General features: G+C 38.4%; 1 long non-coding RNA gene across 1 annotated transcript; it reads left to right on the forward strand.

The window, feature by feature from the left end:
- Positions 1 to 12,886: 12,886 nt before the first annotated feature.
- Positions 12,887 to 18,619, forward strand: LOC131424089 (uncharacterized). Its single transcript, XR_009226574.1, has 3 exons — positions 12,887 to 13,183; positions 14,846 to 14,983; positions 16,343 to 18,619. It is a non-coding gene; the product is annotated as an uncharacterized LOC131424089 (long non-coding RNA).
- The last annotated feature ends 337 nt before the right edge of the window (positions 18,620 to 18,956 follow it).

Consider the following 18,956-nt stretch of genomic DNA (forward strand, 5'->3'; position numbering starts at 1 on the left):
CTTTTTCTGATGTTAGTCATATAATGTCCCTCCTACGATGACCTTTTTAATTTTACTGAGTCCACCAGGATTATCCCTGATAACCCCCAACTCAAGATCCCAAGGCAATCTCATCTAGAGGGTCCTTTTGCCATGAAAGTTAGCAAATCACAGGTCCAGGAGTTAGGTATGAAGACATCCATTGGCATCCATTATTGTGTTGGCCTCCCTTATTCTGCCTATCAAATCCCCCACCCAGTTAGAATTCTGTGAGTGTTCATATACAACAAGGGATGGAAATAGATTTTTGGTTTTATACCTATAACCAAAATGGATAAAAGACAAAGTATTACTAATGTTTCTCCAATTCATTTGATATTGAATTGTGGGAAGTCAATGTGAATTTTCCTTCCAATATGCTCAGAACTTTTTCCTCTTAGTCCATAGGAGTTACAGCAAAGTTTGTCTTCAGCTAAGTTGCAAATGTTTATTTATATCTTGGACAGCAGACCAGCTGGGTTTTGTGAGGCTACCATCCCAATGTATGTCTCTGATTCTTATATTTCCATCTTGTCCCAGAAAAAAACAAAGCAATCCATATACATAATAACTATATATCTACAGAAAAAAGTGAAGAAGGCAAAAACAAAGCTTTACCCAAAATTATTTTTCAATAAACATCAGAAGAAAATAAGCACAATCAATACATCCTTTGTCCGCTGAGTGAAAAAGGCATTAGTATACCTAACCCAGTGTATAAGAGATGGTGATTCAATAATGAGTAGGTGAATTATGATGCAAAGGTTCAAGTGCAAATGAGAGGAACTTGTTGGAGGAAAAACCTAAATTATGAGCCAAAACACCTGGGTCTGTTGTCATCCTGACACTCATATAATCCTGGGCAAATCATTTAGTGTCCTTGAGTCCCATGTTCTTCACTTGTAAACTGAAGTCACATTTCCCATGACTACCTCATATGCCTGTGCTTCAAGTTGTCTAAATGAACAAAGTATTATGTTAAACTAATTGTTTTGATGCCACCTCTACCCATGGCAGCATTATCATTTGGAGTGATGACCTTTACTGGCTTCTCTTTGGGGACCTCTAGGCTGGTTGTACTCCCTGTATTCCCTGGAGCATATATATGGAAGCCATCACTGGAGCTTCCTAGATTTGAAAGAAGTCATCCATTCTGGCCGAGTGGTGAATTCTTATATTCCATGTCCACACCTGGTGGTATTAACAGAGAGAAGCAGGGGTGGAGGGACTGTTCTTCACTGGAGGGACAGCTCTTTTTACTTCTTTCTTTTCCTGGGTCATCATCACCTGCTGGATATTTGTGCAAGACAGAAAGTGACACCCAATCTCACTTGGAAGCTCTCTCTTCCTAATCAGTGTTGTCATCTTTCATCCCTGTCTATAATACACGCTGAGCTCTCAATATTGACATGCAAGGGCTTAGTGTGGAGATCTATAATCTGCACCCAGCTAAAGCTTAGTTTTACTTTTTATTTATTGACTTAATGTTTGTTATGAGCTATTTATTGGTAACTTGTTTTTTCTTATCACTTTCTGGAAAATGTTAAAAAGTTGAAGTACATTGTGTCTGATTTTTTTGCAATGTTTCTCAGCAAGATGAGAAGGTGACAATGCCCCAACATGGTCATCTATGACCCTAATAGCATGGTTATCTCACAACAGCTCAGTTAGCATACAGATAGTCCAACATTTCTTCCCCTAAGAAAACTCCATCAGCCTCTGACATCTGTAAAATGCTTGACTTCTAATACTAGAGATTATTTAGATTTCTTTCTTTTCTTATTTCCTACAATTCAGTTAATGAATATTGAAAAAAAAAGCATACTAGGATACTTAAGCTTTTTCCCATGGTTGTAGGACAGATTCTTCCCCTGTGTAGAAATGTCTACATCTCACTGTTGATAATAACTTTATTATAAAAAAGAAACAATCTAAAGGAGAAATGGCTGAACTTCATTACAATGTCAATATTTTATTCATTTTTATAATGAAAGCTGAAGTGTTAAGACAGATTAAGAGAGTATAAATAACACTGGTCTAAATCAGAAAATCTCAATTATCTTCCTGACTTTGCCAATTATTACCTTTGCAATATAAAACAAGTTATTTATATCTGTCTTACCTACCTTCTTGTGGTGAAGCTTATGAAATTAAATATTATAAAAGTGCTTTTGAATGCTAAAATAGTATACAGATAGAAGAAACAGTGATTAATAAAGAGCTCGGCTGTTGTAGGATTGGTTCTTCCGTATCTTGTTCCTCTTTCCCATCCAGAGAAATATTTCTGGACCTCAAATTTCACATCCATAAAAAGACACTTGTAGAAAGTGAAACTAAGGTCCCTTCTGGTGCTAACATTAGATCAGTCCAAGTGGGTTGGACATTTCATCCAAGATATTTTAAGGAAATAAAGCACTTTCCTAATCAAAGAACTTTTCAAAAGGGAACACTTTGAACCTTTCTTATGAGTCATTTCACAGTTGGGGACACCTTCTAATTTTATTTTCCACCATCACCAATCAATCACTGAAGAAAAGGAAGGAACTTGAGTTAGAACTTTTAAAAAGCCTTAACAATTCTGCCCATAACAGAAAAATGTCTGTGGTTTAGGGAAATCACTCATTTCCATAATATTTGGATGTTCAAACCGTCTACTGAATTGAGAGCATTTGAGGTAAATGCTGCTGAATAATTTGCCGGAAAAGTATATAAATGGGATATTATGACTACTTCCTCTAAGAGATCATAATCAGCCCTTGTCAGAATAGAACCGGCCTCGTCCTTTTCCTAAGGCAACAGTAAAGAAAACATTAGGTTTCCATAAGCACACTTAGCACCAGCCTTTTAATTTTATAGGTAAGAAATTAGTTAGAAAGGTGAGGGGACCTATCCAGGCTCATACAGCAATTCAGCAAAAGCTCTAGACTTCATACTGGTTAGAACTGCAATTCTAGTACTATTTTCCAATGTTATCTCTTTAATATGCAGATGTGTTTCTGGAAGATTCATATTCCCCAAGCATCAGGAATCGACAAGTGGCACAAGCTCAGCACTTAAGTATATACTGAGCTGTGCTTTTCAAATAGCATCACTTCTATTAAAAAAAAAAAAAAGGAAACCCTGATATCTTCTCTTTTGCGTAAGATTGGGGATAATTATGAATTATAATAAGTTGGCTGATAGAGCAGTTGTGTTGATCTCTGCCTTTCAAGCACTGGATGACAAGCAATCAGGAGATTCAGGCTCTACCACTGATCATATGTGAGAACTTTTATAAATTAGAAATCTCTGCCATTTCTAACTCTTAGAGCCAGTCATCTATGCTTGGTTTTGAATGTAAAACTATCATCAGGGGCCCTAGAAATTTCTATCAGTGGCTAAATCAGGAGCCCCTACTTAGATCCTTCAAATCCAAGGTCAATTATCTCTGACCTTGAGGAAACTTAGAGGCAGAATTCAGGATACCGCTCAGTCCCTTGAGTCCTTTAATTCTTCGGGAACTAGCTGTAGGAAATAATGATTTCTACTCAGGCCCTCCCATAATCTTTTCTCCAAAAGAGAAAAGATTTCACCAATAGCATTTAACTATTTACAATCAAGGAACACATTTCTAGTTTTGTGGGGGATTTTGAACAGCATTTTTAGAAAATTGAATATCTCTTAAATAGAATGTATTTATTTTATAATGATTATCTCTATTTTTATTTCCATTTGTCATTGGGCAAAGAAATATGACTGCTTATAGCAGCTCCTACCAACATGCTTGTTCCAGTGGTAATCATTTCAGCCAAATTGACATTCCAGTAAATGTGTATAATTTTGTAGAGAAGTAATGCATATTATCTATTTTAATATTAGAATTTTTGAAAAGTCCTGGAGGGCTTCTTGTATTATCACTAATAAGCCTGAAGAATTTCTGCTGAAAATTACCCCTCCATTCCCCTAGAGGTGAGAGATTTAACTCTCCTCTGATCCTCAATGGAAAGGCCTAAGTAGATAATTGGAATGTATTCATAATAGAAGGAAAAATAAGTCAGAGGAAGAAAGTGGGATATTTGGGCTTTATTTATTTTTAATTAGACTGCACACCTCCAGGTGAAACACATTTTCTTGGTTACATTTTGTGGGGGTGTTAATGCATTCTTAACTCATGATGATTCAAGAGAATATTTTAGAGGAACATTGAAATTCTCCCGGGTAAAACTTGGAGAACCCTGTGTTTTGAACACTCTTCTTTTAGAACTCTTGCCTCTAACCATATGTGTTGCTGAGTAATACATATATTTATGAAGAGAGCATATACACATGCTAATTCTGGAGGAGATGAAATGGCCAGCTCTGCACAGTCCAAGGGCAACAGGAAGGGCAAGGCCTGGGACCCAGCTCCCAGGGGACATTCTGAAACCCCAGGGAGTCCTCGGCCTCCTCAGCACCCAGCTTGTCTCTATCCAGTGAAGAGGTCAACTAGATTCATTTGGACGCCTTGGGGAATCTCTCCTGTCCCTTCCAGATCACTGTTCTGAGAGTCACGGGTCTCTAGGACTTGATATCCAGCTTTATTTTTCCGACATCACAGCTTTCATTTTCTGAAGCTGACCATTCTTTGACAAACCAATATTAGTCCATACATTCTGCTGCAACTTATTTCATGTGTTTCTTTATTCTTTCTCCAATCATTCAATCAAGCTTTTTTAAAAACCTACTTTGTACTAGGCACAAAGTCAGAAACTACAGTTACAAAAAAAATAAAGTCATAGAACTTGTCTTCAAAGAGCTCAGGAGTACTTTTTAGAAATGCCAAGTACCAGGTAATTACAGTCAAATGGGCAAGTGTCCTGATAGGAGACACGCTCAGCCAGGGGAGACACACAGCAGGAAGGAGTCCCCAGTAAAAACGTGGCTGTCAGAGGACAAATAAAACCCAAAGGAAGGAAGGATAAAGTGCTGTGGGCACAGCCATACAGAGACTGGAGAACACGGGAAGACCATTGAAGGTGTAGGACACTGTGTGTGGTGGGCAGGGGAGGAAGGATTGGTGAAGCATCAGGCCCAGCAAGGGAGTCTGGTGGTGAATTCGGACTTGGGCTGACATGTCATGAGAAGTCATGGGGAATAAAAGAGTGGGGTGGGGTGCCAAGTTTGAATTTTAGAAGGATTGTAGAAGAAATGTAAGAGATGGCACCACAAAGGGAGAGGGGAAAGAGAAGCTGACAGCAGAAAAATTAGTTAGGAAGCATTGGCTGAAATTCGAGAAAAGTCCTGAATCTAAATAGCTATAAGAAACATGAGGCCTTGAATACCCATTGAGAGATGTGAAAGAAAAATCCTGGATAGGACACTAGGACTCTAAAAGGGTGAATGTTACCATTAAAGTCTTTGAATCTAAAACCCAGTCTCAAATCACCTTATAAATTAGAGCAGATATAATTGACCACATGTTAAGCTGTAGATCTCCACAGTGGCACTTTGCATCTTCCCCTGTAGACCTTCTACCAAGGTTTTAATGATTGGGAAAAAGCAGCGTGACAAAAATCCTTTACCCAACAAAAATATCCCCAAGCCCCATTACATAGTGTGTAATGGGATGTTACAAATGGAGTATTACAAGGGAAAAATATAAATGACCACAAATCCAAGGGGAATCAGCTCTTCTTTCCAGATTATGTTCAACTTTAATAAAGGAATTTAATAAGCTCTTGCGTTCCTGCCGGCTTTGGACACAGCACTGCTGATCAATAGCATTTATTTCTAGACAGAAGGGGGGGCGGTGGGAGGGATGTCAGAGCAGCAGGTTGATGCTGAAGCCTGTGAGTGATGGTGCAGGGTGGTGAGTAATGGAGATCTGAGAGAGGACACAGCCCAGCAAGCCTGCCTTGGATCTGGGTGTCCAGCTGTGCGCCACTCCTCCGGATTCTATTAACACCTCTTATCCTAACAACTGGGCTTGGGGCTTCATGTCATCTCAAAGCAAAACAAAAAAGGAAAGCTGTTTATTTTTCCCTGTGTTTATGATTCTAAATGAAGCTCAAAGCTTTGAATTTGGAAATTGAGGTTTTGTCAGAGGCAGATTTCACCTAACAGAAGGATGAATTTGCAGATAATCAGATGTCCCTCGATGGAGTGGGCTGAGTTGGAGAGAAGGAGGTAGTGATTTCCCCATCCATGACAATGTGCCAGAGGAGAGCAAGTGAGCATCATGGAGGGACACGGTTGGGAGGATCACTTTGTTTTGTAGAAGAAATATAAAAATTGGCTGAAATTTCCAAATAAATCCAAGCATTTCTCTCCCAGTTGATTTTACTTTCTTTCTCCATTTTCCCCTTTTTTCCTCTCTCTTTCTCATTCCCTGTTTTAAAGATACACTTTGTTTTATATCCACAAGAAGACACTAAGATTTACTTCATAGAGATGCTTAAAACACAATAGGATATCAATGAAATTAGGAAATAGTGGCAGAATGAACATAGAAAATAAGATAATACTAAGATAAGGGTTGATAGTAGCCAAAGCAATGTGACTCTAAATTCCAGTGACCAAACTAAAGGGACAAGTAGTGGACAAAAAGGGCAAAATGCAGTCTACTCTGGAAAGAGTTGGCTAGTGCCTTAGAAGAGGCAACACATTCTCTTGTTCCTGACCTCAAACATTTCTCCTAGGAGTTTTCATGAGAACTAGACTTTGTGAGAGGGTGGATCATATGTTCAGACTGCTCCTCCAGCTATTTCCTTTCATATGCATATCTTTCATATGCACGGAGACTCCATGCTTACCTTGTCGAGTTTCTGCCAACCTTGAAAACAGGTCATGATTGAGCTGTGACTCTCCAGTCTTCTGAGAATCAGCACATATCAGGCTCACAGTCATTTCTTTGTACAAGTTGTCTGTTGGTTAAATAAACAAATATACACATGAATGAATGTCCAAATAAGTATTCATTGTGGATCTTGTTTCCCTGCTCCCCTAGCAAGAGTTTCCTCCTCCTCTATCATTAGGAAAGTTTTGTTTTGCTTTGTCATGGGAGTTAATCAAAACTCCTCATTACTTTGTATTATATTTTATTATTTTATATCATAATGCCAAGATAAAAAATTTGATTTACCACTAATTTATAATGTTTGATATACACACACACAAACAAACCATGACTAAATCTGGTAGTGCAAGCATCTTGCACATAGAGTTGTCCATAAAAGTGGCCCCAAAAGATCTAAGATATAATAGCTGTAGTACAAAAATATTTGGCAGAACATTAAGAGGAGTAGAAAGAGGGGATCCAGACGAAAGTCTTAAGTGAACAAATTTCAGATTGACCCTTTTCCACCTTTGAAAACCTTTGGGTAAGAAATATAATCAGAGCTTATCTTCTCATCTCAATGAAGAAAATACCAATACTGCTTCCCAATTTGTTGTGAGACCCTAATAAAATAATGCAAATATGTATTTTGTAAATCATTATAACAGAGATTTTGCTTCCACAGTTCTTATAAGAAACAAAAATGATTTTATAGTCATAAGAGTTCTCATAATCAAGCTAACAATTGGTTTCAAAGGGTTCAGTGTTTTTGAAATACATTTTTTTTTTGCTTATGTACAGGCAAGTTCCATAATTGTCTCGGGGGTACCATGGAAAGATAAACTATAGAAAAGAACAAAGGCACTGCTAATTTTTCCCTACCTTTCTGAGGATTTCTGGGAAAAAAATAATATTTTCTAAGGAAAAATAATTTTAAAAAATGGAGATTCTGGGTTTCAGATACCAGTTAAGTATGGCAGCAAAGGCTGGAGGGGAAAGAAATGTTTAATACAGAAAGTCAATTATCTAGGGCAGTAACCTGTGCAGGTTTTATTGCTAAAGGTCAGGAAAACAGTGATTGGAAAAAAAAAATCTAGAAATGCCAAATGGCACAGAAGACTTTTTCTTCATAATGTATTAATGTGAAGATATTGGAAATGAAAGATACTATGCCAAACTGGATCCCATGTGGCTCTCATAGTTTCCTAAATCTTCTATTGACCTTAAGCAACTGCATTTTCTTCACAAAATCTTTCATGATGCCAAAAATTCTATTTCCTCTCTTGTCTCTGAAACATGAGGCATTTTTAATCCTACTCCAGTAATTTCTACTAAATCCTGTTTAGTAAATTTCATTCATTTGTCTATTGACCAAAAACATACAACTTTTATTGCACACTTTCTTTTATGTCCTCAGCACCATGCTTAGCTAGATAAAGGGCAAATTGCCCAAGAGAAGAGAAAAGCACAAACACATTCGTTCAATCACTATTATAGGTGCACTGAGAGATTCACAGAGTATGGGAGAAGAACAAGGTCAGTTCCACCCATGGTAGTATGAGATCTTGGAATGTTATGCAAAAAGAGTGGCATATTAGGTGAATGAGGTGTCTTAAAAGTTAAGTCTGAACACTGGTAGTTATGGGATCAGGAACAGAATATTTCTAGAATATTTCAGCATTAGCAAAAGCATGGAAGGAGAAATGTCTCTGTGTGATCAGATCAGAAACCACAAAAAAACTGGATGAGGACTGATGGAAACCAGGAGGCGAGAAAGAGCGACCTAGAATGTCAAGCTCAAGAACTTGTGTTTTAGGGGTTCACAATGAGACAGCCGAATGGAATAACCAAAGAGTGATCTGATTACTGATGAAAAAGTCAAAGAATGCCAAACAGATTAGAGGGAGAGCAAAATGTGTGTGTGTGTGTGTGTGTGTGTGTGCGCTCGTGCACATATGCATGTGTGCACATGCTTCTGTGTGCATGTGTGCACATACATGCAGGGGATGGGCAGTGAACCAGTCAGAAGATTGTTATAACAGTGAGACAAGAGATAAGAGATGGTCTGACCAAATACAGGAGCTTTCGCCTAGAATCTACAGGGCCAGGGAACAAATAGATCAACTGTAGTCGAGAGTGTAAGAGAGGGAAAGTGGACCAGGAAGAGGACTGAATCTCTGTGGAGGTACCTGATTTGTTCTTGGTGGCCTTCCCCAGAGACAGGCAGTGCAGAAGGAAGAGCAGGTCGGAGGAAGAGCAGAGCTGAAGTTCTAGGAAGCAAGCAGGTGGTGTCACCTCTTAGGCAGCTCAGTAGTGAGATCTGGAGCTCAAGGTATGTGGGCTGAGAACACAGATTTAGGAACCAGCATTTGTCTGAATTTCAAACTGTAGTAGAAGAGTGAGTCAGGAGCCTGGGGGTGGGGGAAAAATGCCAAGACAGGTCTATAGAAAGCTGCAAAAATTAAAAAAAAAAATAGAAAAAGAAGGACCCGGCAAAGGAGCCTCCAAACTATGTCAGAGACAGGAGGAGAATTAGAAAAGATGAAGGAATCAATCAAGAAAGCACCGGCAGCACCACGCCCAGCAGTGAGAAGGAGTGAAAACTGCAGGGGAATTCAGGAAGTGAAGACAATGGTTTGGTGCAGGAGTTTGTGTGCAAAGGGAAGGGAACAGATGGAAAGGTAACACGGAGAAAGGAACGCTAAAGGACATCTTAAGAGACATGCATGATAGTTTGTAGTCCAAGAATGAGGAGCCAGCTGACAGGGAGTGTTTAAAATAAAAGAACAAAGTTGTCAGTCAATATTCCAGGGGAATCCAGTCTAAAAGTAGAAGACGACTTAAATAGTGTCGTTGCCTTATTTTAACAGTGAGACTTCAAGGTTTGGGGGAAACAGAATCATTCAACTCCTTTTACCTTCAATTGCCAGGAATATCTGTTAGCCCTCAGTAGACATTCAGAAAAATATTTGTCAAATTTAATGAGGTTTATACCAACAACTTGGAGATATTTAAATAAATAAGAAGACTTTTATGTTTCTATTTCTTTATTGATCAGGATGGGAAATACAGCTACAATTTTTAGAAAGTCTTCATTCTTACATCAGTTTCTTTAACGGCATCTGCATTGTGATTAGAGTAGAAATCTCTATAACTGAAAGATTCATCTGCAGATGAAATTGTTGTCATTGGCCAAATAGATGGGACTTCCTTCATGTGTCTGAAAGGTATCTGTTTGAGTAGAAGACCTTACAGTTGGTCTGTTATCATCTCTGTTTTTTTTTTTTTATTTAGCTTGAATGTTTACAGAAAAATAATATCTGTCTCCAACTTATTGTTCTGGAACTGAAAAGGTGCTACTTGAATGAAACAATTAAAAAAAAACTGGCCTATAGTTAGCAAAACAGTATCAGGAGGGAAGTTAATGGTCATGAATACCTGAATTAATACAAAAGAAAGAGCTCAGGTAAACAATGAAAATCTATTCCTAAAGAATGAGCAAAATAACAAACCAAGCTCCCCCCCACCCCCGCCACTTGTTTTCTTTTTAACAGAAGAAAGGAAATAATAAAGCTTGGAGAAGAAACAAATCTAATAGAGAATACAAAAGCAATAGGAAAAGAAGAAGAAAATTAGTTTTTTTCAATGGTAAACCAAATTAAGAACACTTTTAACACTCTTTGATTCAATTGCTATTTGATAGTGAATTGTTTAATTTCTACATATTTGTGAATTTTCTAATTTTCTTCTTTGTAGTTTCATTCCATTGTGGCTGAATGAGATATGACTTTGATCTTCTTCAACGTAAAGAGGTTTGTTATGTGAAATAGCAGGCAACCTATATTAGAGAATGTTCCCTGTGAGTTTGAGAATTGTCATCTGATGTTGATGGGCAGAAAATCTTTTGAGTATCTACCAGGCTCATTTGGTCTACAGTTTTGTTCAAGTCTGCTGTTTCTTAATTGATAGTTTTTGCTGGTATTTGCATCTCTTATTGAAAGTGAGATACTGGAGTGTCCCACTTTTACAGTATTGCCATAAATTTCTGTCTTCAGATCAGTCAGTATTTGTTTTAGGTAGTCTGCTGTCGAGTGCAAACATATTTATAATTGTTGTATCTTCTGGTTCAATGAACTCTTTTATCATTATAGAATGACCTTCTTTGATCTCAGAAACAAAAGCCTAGACTGAAAACCTATTTTATCTGATGTAACTACAGCCACCTCTGCTTTCCTTTCATTACTATTTGCATTAATCTCTCTTTTCACCCATTCACTGTGAGATTCTTTAGGAATAAAGAGATTAATGGCTGTTGCTATTTTCAGGGAGTTCAAAATGCGGTGAGGAAAAAAAGTACTTAGAAGTAATAAAGTTCTGAAGATGAGATGAAAGGTTACAGGAAGGAGAATGGGGACCAAAGGAAAGAGAGGAGTTAGCCGCTTGAAAGTTGGGGAAGCATCCCCCGAGATGCCCCAAGTCACACCTTGAATTCTGCCTGACTAGAAAATAGTAAGCATCTCTGTAAATGGAGGAAACAGATATTTGAATTGTAAGAGTCCTAAATCAACCTAAAGAAGAGGCATCCAAGGTTTCTTGAAAGCAGAAATGATGGGTTAAAAACTGAAAAGCAAACCCAGCACTACGACCTTCTACAACTATGGTATTCTAGTCACGGTGGACAAGCTGTTTGCAGTGTTCTATAATTCACCAGTAATTTTACATCATCACAGTAATGTGTATGGTAGGTATCCCTTTCCTTGAAGAATGTTTCATCCAAGCAATGAGTCTTTGAGAAAAAAAAAAAAGAAAGAAAAGAGAGAGATTGAAAGTAGACGTATAAGATCCCTAGTACGGCTTCCTCTCCAGTATTATATCCTGCTTCCCAATCAACTTCTGAGGAGTATCCTCAGGACTACAGATTAGAACAATTTAAATATACAAGCATCTTTAAAATATAATTAAAACTACAATGGCACCCATTTTCTGAGTGAAGTAGGAGAAGTAGTAGACTTCATTGGGTTTTCAGTAATAGGTGCTTATAGGCCATAGTCTTTTTTAAAATATCAGTTATAAAAATTATATAGAAAAAGAGAATGTTATCAATAATACACTGAATGAGTATTTTCTCATTCTTTGGGGATTGCAAGCTGTTCTCACATAAGTTATTTTATTCCATCCTCACTTTGAGAAAGTGCAACATGGTTGTTTGTTACATTTGACAGGTGAGCAAATGAACTCAGAAAGGTATAGTAATTAAAGACTTAGATCCAGTTAATATGGCAGAAGTAAGTCTGAATTGACTCCTTAACCTCTGAAATAGCTAATGCCTAATAATCTTGAATGTAAAATACAAAATTTACTTCAACTATGGAGAAGTCAAAGACTCATAGGGTTGGAATTTTCCTTATCTATTCTCATTGCATAATGCATTACTTAATAGGTGCCTAATGTTTATTTGATGAGTAATAAGTGGGTGAGTATAAAACAGTGAAATTAATAAAAAATGTGTATTCCCCTTTCCTTTCTAACTAGACACATAATAATTCTGTATATGTAGTGGGGGCATTTAAGTAGAATACTAACGCTCCAAAGACTATTCATAATCACTTAGTTGGGAACAAGGTCAGTGTCTAAAATATATTCACACACACACACACACACACACACACACATACAGAGGTGGTCTTACATCAATTGCATTGCAATGAAAATCTTTAGTGTGTGAGCACTCACAGCTTTCCTATTCACATGGCACAGAGAAATTGGAATAAGAGACACCTGATAGTAATAAAAGTCTCTATTTAGTACTTGTGTTACTTTGCAGAAACCAGCTATATTCTATAATTGTACTATCCTCATCTGTAAAATGGTGCAATGATATCTATTTTGAAGGACTTCTGTAGATAATGAAGACAATGTATTAAAAAATATATAAATATATATAATATATTAAATATTAAAAGCACAGTGTTTACTTATAGTAGAAAAGGTTGGCTTTTATTCTGATACAGATCCTAGAGTTAGCTTTTTCAGGAAAAAAAAAATTAGCCATTCTTTCCTTCTAGAAGCATTTGGAAATAGAATTGCTTGTTATCCAGACTGTGCAGAGCCAACATCCTACTCAAGAGAATCCGAAGTGGGAACTAGAAACATGTGTGCGGCACCAGAAACGATGCCCGTTTTGTGTTGTGACATTGTGCACCAAAAATGAAGCCACACAGTCCTGCTAACTGAGACCATTTGCAGCCACCATCAGTACCAAGTGGAGAGCATTTCTCAGGCAGGAGATGAACAGACGGTGATATTTCTCAACTGCAATCCCGCAGCCGTGAAACTTGGCAAATGCAGCCATCGTTTTCACCCTGAAGAAAAGTAAGTTTTAAGGAAATGGAATACCAGCCGCATGAATCCCCACCAAGAGATGAGGGAGAAGCAGAAAAGGAGAGAGGGCATTGTAGACAGGGCACCTTGCAGACAAAACAGTTGGGTGTCAGCTAGTAGAAATGCAGGGGGTGAGGAGCAAGCTGAAATGCTAGGAAAGTACAGGGGAGCTTCCATACTTCACACAGATTGATCCCTCCCAAGGAGACCCCTGTCATAAAACCCTTTCTGATGAGTAAGTACATTATGAGAAGCTAGGATTTTCAAAATATTATAAATAACCTTCAGAAAGATGAGGAGAAGAAAACATGAGGATAAAATGATATTCCTTTTTTTAATTTTTATTGTTGGTTGTTCAAAACATTACATAGTTCTTGATATATCATATTTCACACTTTGATTCAAGTGGGTTATGAACTCCCATTTTTACCCCGTATACAGATTGCAGAATCACATCAGTTACACATCCATTGATTTACATATTGCCATACTAGTGTCTGTTGTATTCTGCTGCCTTTCCTATCCTCTACTATCCCCCCTCCCCTCCCCTGATATTCCTAATAAGTAACAAAAATTAAGCTCAGTGCTTCACAAATATGTTTAATCTTCATCAGGGAGCTTATTTATCTTCATTAACTATTATTTTTTCAACTATAAGAGATGCACAGGAAGTTCTGTTACTTGAACCAAAATCACTCTGCTTAATTTCAGATCTCTGACTTCTGTGTTTTTGTGGTTTTCAAATTTGAAAGCATATCAGAATCAGCAGGGGGCCCTTGTAGGGTTTCTAGTACAGCCTTGAGTGTACCTTCCTCAACCACTCCCAAGTGTGCTGAGGCTACAAGCTCCGCTCTGTGAGAAGCACTTTCCACAACTGGATGCAGAAAAGACTCTGCAGTTGTAAAGTCTTGTTTTTTCCCAGAATCAATTATTCAAAAGAGGACAGATGAGAATCATGATTGGAATGAATAATCTCAACCAAACCCTGCAGGAAGTCTCATGGATGCTTAGTGAATCTATTCAACAACCCAGGCTAAAATGCATGCAACCACTCTATATGATGGAGGAAGGATTCAGGAAGTCAATGCAGGAGGCCTTCAAGGATGGAAAGGGGGCCAGCAGCAGAGGAATTGATGGCAAAAGGTAGAATCTGGAGAGAGACCAATCCAGTGCTGGGCGCATGCATGCCAGTGAGCTGGAGGGAGCCAAAAGTGCAGGTGCTAACTCTAACCAGGAAACTTGGAAACGTTCCAGCCCCTGGGCAGGAAAGCCAGGATGTGGGAATCAGAATCAAAATCCATTAGAACAAGGGGAGTAGGCTGTTGGTTGGGTGAGGTGGCTGCATGTCTCTTCTGGAACTAGAGTGGCAGGTAGGGAGTATAGATGTGTACCTATCATCTAATCCTCTCCTCCTTACTGCTTCCAGAACCACATTTTCATTTAGCTAGGACTGAACCCAGATCCCACCTCCCAATATGAATCACTAGAGGCAGGGACAGGAGATTGCTCATGTCTAGGAAAATAACAAGTCTACAAGGTGACTTCTAGAAATTATTTTCCTTCAGGACAAAAGAGATAGTTACCTGAGTGAAAGACGCAGTTCCTACCTTAGAACCTACTGTGTAAAGGCTTCATTCACATTTAAATTTGCAGCTGCCTTCTGGTGACCAGCGTGAGAGAGCCCCTGACATGCTGAAGACTGCAGTTCTAGGGGAAGAAGACCATGGGGTATTTGGCCTACTGCCAGAATTCATGCTAGATGGAACCACTCACGCTGCCTTTTGCTGATTGGTTGGTTGTTTTTTGTTTTTTTTTGTTTTTTTTTTAAAGAGAGAGAGAGACAGAGAGAGAGATTTTTTAATATTTATTTTTTAGTTTTTGGGGGACACAACATCTTTGTTTGTATGTGGTGCTGAGGATCGAACCCAGGCCGCACGCATGCCAGGCGAGCGCGCTACCGCTTGAGCCACATCCCCAGCCCCAAAATACAGTTTTGACTGGAAACAAACTAGATTTAAAGTTTAAATGACTATCAAATATATCAAAAAAGTACATTCAGCCTACAGAAGCTTGATGGAACAGGCCCCTTTCAAGCTACAAGAAACAATGAAAACCGATGACATACACTCAGCTCTGATAGCTGAACATCACTTCCCCACTGCCACTCAGCTGAAGGATCATAGGAGAGAGAAGGAAACCATGGGCTTCATTTAAATTATTTCCACTGGGAGTCAAAATCTTTGACCCTTCCACAGTTAATACTAATAAGAATAATATCATCTATTACTATAATGTGTACTGAAGTTCACAAAGTGCTTTCTATTATATGATCTTCACACGAAATCGAGATATAAGTACATATATAAAAGCTGAGAGTCCCTTTACACTAAAAACTTACTGAAGATCTCTAAGACATTTCTTTACATAGGCTATGTACATAAATAAGCAGAGCATCACAAAAATGTAAAAATAGTTATTGTCATTTAAAATAACGATAAACCCATGTGAACATATTTTATGAAAATTAGTTTTACCAACAAATATTTACTGAGAAGACTTTCATTGTCTTTCATTTCTTTAATGCTTGACTTCGAAAACTGACATATCCTCATGTCTGCTTTTGTATTCAATATTTTGCAGAGAGTCTCAATGTAATCTAATGGGGAACTCCACTGTATAGGAATGAGGGACTGAGAGTAAAAATGGCGAATAATGTTAGTGTTAGTGTAAATATAGTTTTTAACTTTGCTTGTAGATCCTCTGAGAGGAACTCAGAGGATTCTCAGAAACACATAGTAAGTCTGAGAGCGGGTGAGACCAACCAAGAGAGACCAAATGATATAATGGAGGTTGCACAACTAATTCATCCCTCATGTAGGGTGGGAGCCTGAGTATTTAATATCAAGCCAGAGGGAGTTTCAGGCCTTGTATTACTGTGCTTAATAGAATATGATGCGTACTCCTTACATGATGACTATGCGATCATTAATCAATAGCTAACCCAGAAAACACACACACACACAAGCACATACACACACACCTTTGTATTTTTCCCCAGGACAGTCACTAAGGTGGTTTGAGAGTCACCGTGGTTCAGTCAACTGTGGTTTATGTCCTTTTGACATGCATGCGATGGTTTGTGTCTCATAGGTGCAATGGAACAGAGGCCAGACCCACAATTTCCTGTGACGCTAAAGACTTTGGTGGACCATGGTGTATTGGAAGGAAGTAGAGCTTGAGAATGAGATTCCAGGAAGAAAAGGATGATCAGAAACTAAGGAATTGCTCTTGCTCCAAATATACAAGTTGCATTTGTATAAAACAGAAGAAGAATATCGCAATGCAGTAAGAATTTAAATCTGAGAAAAAAAAATCTGCCAGAAATGGATCCATCGAATTATGCAAATGATGAAGCAGGAAGCCTCACATTTGTTCTGACCTAGGAAATGGAAGTGTCACTAACCACATCCTTGGGGACCAGAGAGTCGAGATGAGGATGTTTGATTTCTCCTCAGACTTAGACTTGAAAATGATCTTAAGTAAAAATAATAATAATGATTTTATTAAGTCAAGCAAGCTGACAAAAATAATTAATATTCTCTATGAGAATAAATATTCCAATGGCAAGAATAGTCAGAGACAGAGACATTCCCTGGGGATTTTAAGATAAGTAACACGGCCCCTCCAGGCAAAACTAATAATTATTACAAAGTTGCCTGGCAGAAGAGGCCAACTTTGGATCATTGTTTTTGGGAAGAGGGAAGAATATCTCTTAATATTAAGTTAACCAAATTTTTTAAAAAGAGCATTTATAAACCACCTATACATATCAAGATAAGTGATGAATGTTCAACGTATGTGATCTCATTGAAATTTAATAACAGCACAGGGTTCAATATTATTGTCCCCCATTTTGCAGTTGGCAAAAGAATAAGGCTCATGGACTTCACTGGTATTGCTCCATGTCATGCACTTGGTACATGGTATGATCAGGACCAGAAGTTAATCTGTTGGAACTAAATGCACTCTTCAACACAGAGCAGTACAGTGGCATGGCACAGATACAGATGAGAAGAGATGTGGTTCATTGCAAGGAGGAGCACATAGTCAGGGAAAATTACACACAGATATGCAACACAAGACACCCCTGAAGAAATGTGCAGGACTGGATCCCAGAGGCGATGGGAATGTTCTCCTGTAGGAATGTTGGTGGTCGTATTTGCATTTTAGAAAGATCTTTCATGTAGAAAGCAACACATTGCCCGAAGATGATGTGTTCAAAGGGAGGGTGGGGGCGTAGCTCACCCCTATTTTTTATGTGAAACTAGAATTCAATGCTTAGGAATGTTCAGAGATTTCAAAAGCAGCAGATTAAAAGTATGTAAATACAAACAAGTGAAAGATTATTCTGATGTTCTATCCCTGTTTCAAACACACCAAAATGGAAAACTGTTCTTCTGACCCAAGGCCCTGATTTATAAATTCATATTTCAATTTTTCATGAATATGGTTAAAGTAGAGATATAAAAAGCTCAAAGAAACTCTCAGCTATTTGTCAGAGCTTTCCCTTTAGATGAGCTCTCCAGGGAGGGGTTCATTCTAATCTGGAATAAAGTTAATGTCCCTGTTGCAAAGGCATACCCACTACACGATGTGCTAACTTTAGCCAGAGCCCTTCATATTACTGAGCTTGGGCATGTAATGCTGACCCGCACCTTCTGCAGCTCTGCAGGAAGACACAGCCACAATGGCAGAAGGGAGCAAGATCTCAAGAAGCCAGTGGGTGTTCAGAGGAAAAGCGAAGCAAAGAACTTGGTAATAAGACACAGGATCGACCTGAGCTACAGAAGGTACGAACGAAAAAGAGCAAGAAGAATAATATTAAGAAGAATATTCAAGAATCAAAGAAGCCAGCATTTGCAGCTGTGAGGTTGAAGCTCAAAGGCTTATATAAAGACAGATCATACTGAGCAAGAATTAACGAGTGAACTTGTGTGGAAAGTTCCCATGTACTCACATTAGCTCTCCTGAGGAAGGGTGATTTCCAGTCTGCGTTGTTGCTATCCTTGGGGCAGATCTGAACTGAAATAAAATAGATGAGGTATACATGTGATTTATAAAGGAAGGCCACCTTTGACACTAAGTGTTAGTTTGGTGGCAGTCAGCTTTGCATAAGAAGCAGAACACAAAGGCTCACAATCCCAGAACTGGACTATTTCCTTCTTATATGGATCTTTTTGCCTGTCATGTGTGAGAGACTGTGAAAAAAATAACCTAATAGCAAAGAGTGTACCTCACACCTAGATCTTGGTTTCTAATTCTGTTCTCTAAAAACAGGAAACATATCCAGAGAGAAAGGACTGATTCTGAGACTGGGTCAGAAAACATATAAAATGAGCCTGGAGAATGTTGTAAGTGCCAGGAAGTCAGGAGGAGAAGAGAGGGAGAGTGTGGAGGGCGGGGGAGAAGAAAGAAGAGGAGGAGAAGGAAGGGGGGGAGGAGGAGGAGGAGGAGGAGGAGGAGGAGGAGGAGGAGGAGGAGGAGGAGGGGAGGAGGGAAAGAAAGGAAGGAAGAACATAAAACAAAATACCATATTGGTGAGGTATGAGAGTATGTCCCAGGGACACAGAAATTAACTAAAAGAGCTCCTAATTACCAAAACAAGAACAATCTAAGAACAAAATGACCTAACATTCAATTATAACTCAAAGTATAAAATAAGCATGCATGATATTTTACTAAAAATCATAAAATATTAAATGAA

This window comes from Marmota monax, unplaced genomic scaffold, assembly GCF_021218885.2.
Source record: "Marmota monax isolate L192 unplaced genomic scaffold, Marmota_monax_Labrador192_F-V1.1 WCK01_AAM20220418_F8-fsc00010, whole genome shotgun sequence".
In the NCBI taxonomy this organism is placed as follows: domain Eukaryota; kingdom Metazoa; phylum Chordata; class Mammalia; order Rodentia; family Sciuridae; genus Marmota; species Marmota monax.